This window comes from Pelophylax lessonae (assembly GCF_965119305.1).
Source record: "Pelophylax lessonae genome assembly, chromosome: 1".
NCBI classification, from domain to species: Eukaryota; Metazoa; Chordata; class Amphibia; order Anura; family Ranidae; genus Pelophylax; species Pelophylax lessonae.
This window is the reverse complement of record NC_138768.1, coordinates 799,631,879-799,637,878: the sequence shown is the minus strand read 5'-3', so window position 1 is coordinate 799,637,878 and position 6,000 is coordinate 799,631,879.

Genomic DNA, 6,000 nt, shown 5'->3' with positions numbered 1-6,000 from the left:
GGGCGTATATGGTGAATATTTATGGAGTCCCCACCAATCCCCGGGGAGGTGAGGCCCAGAAGGGGGGGGGACAACCCATAAATATTTAGGAGCCTGGCAGTCTGGAAGCAAAATCAAGGATCTAGTTGTCTAGAGGGACCCCTGTGATGGGGGGGGCTCTGCCCTCAGGGTAGAAGAAAGATCAGAAGAGAGAGACATGTGGGAAGTCTCACACTAGTCCAGTCTCAGCTAGGCTTAGTTGAAGACATTCAGGGAACCAGAATCAGCCTGTACAGCAGGAAGGCCAGTGAAGCAGCCTTCTAGATTCAAGGAACTACTTAAATGGACTGAGTGAGTACCTTCCATTCAACATAGCCCAAAGCTACAGAGAGGACAGTAAGGTGCAATTCTTTACATGTCTGGGACCAGGGACAAGTTAGAGACAATGCAAAGCAGGCAAGTGCACCTTAAGATCTCTAGCTTGGGTCAACAGCAACCACGTGCTTGCAACACGTCCAGGTGCTGCACCAGGAACTTCCGTTTTTGGAACTTCTGTTGCTACTTAAGCTGTACCATCACTCCTAGGGGTGAGCAGTGCAGTTGGAGTTAGTTCCTTGCAGAGATATCCAGAGACATTAGCAGGTCCTCAGTTGTTTGTTTGAAGTTCTTCAGTTCAGGCATCTGAAGCAACCCTATTCCCCATCCAAGTTCAACCCTTTAAAATAAACATAACAAAACCAAATCCTCGGGACTGATTATTAAGCCTTTGGAGAGGCTCTTCACCAAGGAATCCCCCCTGCTCCTACCTCCTCTCTTTTCCAAGCTAAAAGACTGACTGGACATTGTATTGTTCATTGTTCATTGATAATTATTTCTTGTGAATATTGGAAGTTCAGGGAAGCCGCACTGAGACAGCAGGAACCAGCAGCAAGAAAGTTGTAAACTGGAGGGAGGGAACCTCTGCTTTGCACAGTGCTGCCAGAAGAAGACTAGTCGTCCACTGAGGAGAAGAGCAGAACACCTGTGTCACTGCAACAAACCAGCAGGAGCCAATCTGCCAAATGTGTTCCAAGTACTACTCGGTACAGCATCCAGCAAATATGGCAGGATAGCATCAAGCGTGCATGATGTGCTTGATTTTCTCATTAGAAAGCCCAGCAGTCTTTACAGAGATGGTGTGCTTTTATTTTTACTAAATTATAACTTTTATTTAAAAGATTAAATGAAAATGGTAAGCTCTAACGAGCAGGGCCCTCTAGTTCCTCCTGTTTTGAATTGTATTGTAACTGTATTGTCTTCCCTCACATTGTAAAGCGCTGCGCAAACTGTTGGCGCTATATAAATCCTGTATAATAATATAAAATATCAGTTTTTAGGCTTGAAAACTTTTGAAAACAATTGGAAATGTTAATTTTGATTGCAAACAGGTAGCCCATTCAATTCAGCAAATTATTTGTTCTGCAATAAATGTATTTTTTTTTTTAGAACATGATATTTATTTTATACTGTGTAATTAGTGGTCATTAGACACTGTAAATATACAAGATAAACTATTCATTTAAAAACATGTGCAATATAAAATAACATTTTGACACTAAGATATAAGACCTAAAGGCTTATTTAGAAATATGTAATGATCAATGATGTAATCCACACCAAACAATACATTTTAATACAGATTACAGCAATAAAAGGACCAATAAACCCTAAACTGAAAGAGTTACTAATGTAAATGTGTAGTTAAAGTGATTGTAAAGACTTGTTTTTGTTTTTTGTATTTTTTTTTTATTAAATTGACAATACAATATTATTGCAGGGTGGTCCTAAACCTCCTCTTCTGGGGATCCTGTCAGCACACTCTGATCCTCCTCTTCCAACACAGCGGGGCTTGGCCACGCCCCTGCTCCCTCCTCACTGGATTTGACTGACACCAGCATGAGCCAATGGCTCCCACTGCTTTCAGCCAAGCCTGTGAAAGAGAGCAGAACAGGGGCCACCAGCAGGGACAGCACTGGATCCAGAGTGGTGTCAGGTAAAGGTTGGGGGGGGATAAAAAGTTTTTTTTTACCCTAATGTGATAAAAAAAAGAGTAAAAAACGTTCTGCCTTTGGAACCACTTTAAAACATTCAATATTGCATTACACATCAAATATTTGACATTTATGGAACTGTGGTATATTACATAGGGGTCTAGTTTCAAAAAACTTGCTTTGGAATAATCTCCATTAAAGTGTCCAATATGTTTATTTCTGCTGGTCGTGAGCTCCATCTAGTGGCCATAATACAGTATTTTCCTGAAGCACCTCAAGCAGAAAAATACTGTATTATGCCCAGTAGATGGAGCTGACAATCATAGAAAATAAACATATTAGACACATTACAGGGAGGGCTGTGAATGCAAGGACCAACACACAACATTTTTTTATAAATAGACCCTAGGGCTAGTAATTTTAATGTTAAAGGACAGTGTATTTGAAAATATGACCACCCAACTTTATTTTAGATCCATGATCATTTCTTAAAACTTATACATATTACTTTTGCAAATGTTGTTAAAACTTAATTTCCATTATGAATCTTCTAATTTTGGTTTGGTGCCTTTTAAAGTGTTTGCATAGCCAATTTTTGTTTTGGGTAGAGTAGAGAAGGGTTAAACCCCCATCTTGCTATTATTGCTGCCTTGCCCTTATTTTTTTTTTAAAGGTATTTTATTAATAGAACACAAAAAAAACACAGATAACAGTCCAATACAGATAAAGGAGCGCAGTAAAGGGGGAACAAAATATTTCCAAGAATCACACAGATACAAGTACTGGTCTGTAAAGCAAAAAAAAAAAAACATCAGGTACAGTATCATAAACACAAGGCACCCTCCTTGACCCCCACCACTCCGCATCTCCCCCTCCCATCAGAAAACTCTCATAGTCTGTTTTTTTTTTTTTTTGTTTTATTGTAGAACCTCTCAAAGATTACGAGGAACAAAAGAAAATTTAGCATAACCCTTCACAACGTACATTCTTGCAACAAAGGTAAAGAAGAATACAACCCACCGCAGGTAGACACCACCGCCCCCCACCAACCCCCTGTCACAGCAAGATATAGCAGAAAGTGAGGTTGCCAATAATGAAGGATAAGACGGCATAATCATCAGCTCAAATGTTCCCCACATCCCCATCCCGAGGACCTAAAGCTCCCTGGACCCCAGAACCGAATCCATCCATGGGGACCAGACCTTAGCAAATTTTTTCGTGGAACCTCTAGCTAAATACGTGAGCTTATACATGGGAAGAGCATTGTTGACCAGTTCCACCCAGGCTGCGACCGTAGGTGGAGCATCTTGCTTCCCCCGCAGGGCAATCAGTTTCTTAGCATAAAAAAATAGAATACACAGTAGAGTCCTCTGTTACTGTCGAATACCCTCCTCCTCCAGATTGCCGAGCAGGCATCTGTCCGGGGAGCAAATATTCGGAAGCGCCAATTTGTCCGCAATAAAGGTACATACCCCCTTCCAAAAGGCCTGGATCAGCGAGCACGACCAGACCATGTGGAAGAAGTCCCCCCTAACCACCTGGCATCGGAAACACAACGGAGAGGTGAGCCTCCCCATCGCGAACAGACGACAGGGAGTGTAGTAAATTCTATGTAAATAATTTAGCTGGATAACCCTATCCCCCGCAGCTATCAGCCCATGGAACTGAGCACCGAGCAGGTCATCCCAGTCCACCAGCTCCAACTGGGGTACATCCATTTGCCACTTTGCCCGGAGGGACACCATCTTCTCTCCACCATCACCAAGAAGCAAGCCATAGTATCTGGAGATAAGTTTAGTGTGGTCGGGATCTAGCAGTTCCTTCTCCAAACGAGCCGGAGCTAGGTGGACCCCCCGAAGCCCAAACTGGGTTGCCACCGCGTGCCGAAGCTGCTGGTACAGAAACCAGCACGTCGAGGGAACCCCCAGCTCCGCCCTCAGCTCAGCAAAGGACTTAAACTCACGGTCCCTGAACAATTGATGAGCATACTTTAAATCAAATCCCGCCCACCTTCTGGGAGAGTCCAGCTTATATAACTCCGGTAGTCCCGGGTTAAACCACAAAGGAGCATTAGGGGACCCATTAAAGGAAGAACCCCCCACCTTAGCATTAGAGATGTATAGAACTGTTCGCCGGCGAACAGTTCCCGGCGAACTTAGCATGTTCGCGTTCGCCGCTGCCGGCGAACATATGCGATGTTCGGTCCGCCCCCCATAAGACATCATTGAGGCAAACTTTGACCCTGAACTTTACAGTCAGCAGACACATTTCCAGCCAATCAGCGTACCTCCCTCCCACACCCTCCCACCTCCTATAAATAAGCAAGGGCAGCATCCATCTTAGATCATTCTGAAGCAGTGTGTGTAGTGAGAGTAGGGAGAGCTGCTGCTGCTGCTGTTAAGCTAGGGACAGTTAGTCAGTGTTCCTGGTCTTGCAGTGTTCTTGGTCCACTACTGCTGTAATATCAGCACCCCAAAAAGCCCTTCTAAGGGCTGGTATTTGTGGTTTTTTTTTATATATATATATATATATATATATATATATATATATATATATATATATATATATATATATATACCTAGCGTCCCCAAAAGCCCTTTTAAGGGCTGGTAATTGAGTTGTTTCTTCATATATATATATATCTATATCTATCTAGTGTCCCCAAAAGCCCTTTTAAGGGCTGGTAATTGAGGATTTTTTTATTTATATATATACATATATATATATATATAGTGTCCCCAAAAGCCCTTTTAAGGGCTGGTAAGGTAATAGATTTTTTTCTTTATATATATATATATATATATATATATATATCTATTGTACACTGCAGTTGCCTGCCCGCTGTGTGTGAGAGGCCACAGACCTACCACAGACTGTACTGTGTGCACACCACACTCATTTCGGGTGGCACAGGCACAGTACCTGGCATTTTAAAAAATATTTTTTTTTCCTCTGTCATAATTGCAGTGAGTGCTGTGTCAGGTCCACAGAGTGCACTGTACCCACTGCAGTGCACTGCCCACCACTGATATATATACGTTGGCACAGCATCTTGTTGCAATAAATTGAAAAAAAAAATATTTTTTATTATTGCAGTTGCCTGGGCTGCCAGTGACTGTCAGGTCCACAGAGTGTACTGTGCCCACTGCAGTGCCACTGTGTGCCCACCCACCACTGATATATAAGGTGGCACAGCAGCTTGCAAAGTAAAAAAAAAATATATATTTTTTTAAATTGCAGTTGCCTGGGTGCCAGTGACTGCTGTCAGGTCCACAGAGAGTGTACTGTGCCACTGCCCACCCACCACTGATATATAAGGTGGCACAGCAGCTTGCAAAGTAAAAAAAATATATATATTTTTTTAAATTGCAGTTGCCTGGGTGCCAGTGACTGCTGTCAGGTCCACAGAGAGTGTACTGTGCCACTGCCCACCCACCACTGATATATAAGGTGGCACAGCAGCTTGCAAAGTAAAAAAAAATATATATTTTTTTAAATTGCAGTTGCCTGGGTGCCAGTGACTGCTGTCAGGTCCACAGAGAGTGTACTGTGCCACTGCCCACCCACCACTGATATATAAGGTGGCACAGCAGCTTGCAAAGTAAAAAAAAATATATATTTTTTTAAATTGCAGTTGCCTGGGTGCCAGTGACTGCTGTCAGGTCCACAGAGAGTGTACTGTGCCACTGCCCACCCACCACTGATATATAAGGTGGCACAGCAGCTTGCAAAGTAAAAAAATATATATATTTTTTTAAATTGCAGTTGCCTGGGTGCCAGTGACTGCTGTCAGGTCCACAGAGAGTGTACTGTGCCACTGCCCACCCACCACTGATATATAAGGTGGCACAGCAGCTTGCAAAGTAAAAAAAAATATATATTTTTTTAAATTGCAGTTGCCTGGGTGCCAGTGACTGCTGTCAGGTCCACAGAGAGTGTACTGTGCCACTGCCCACCCACCACTGATATATAAGGTGGCACAGCAGCTTGC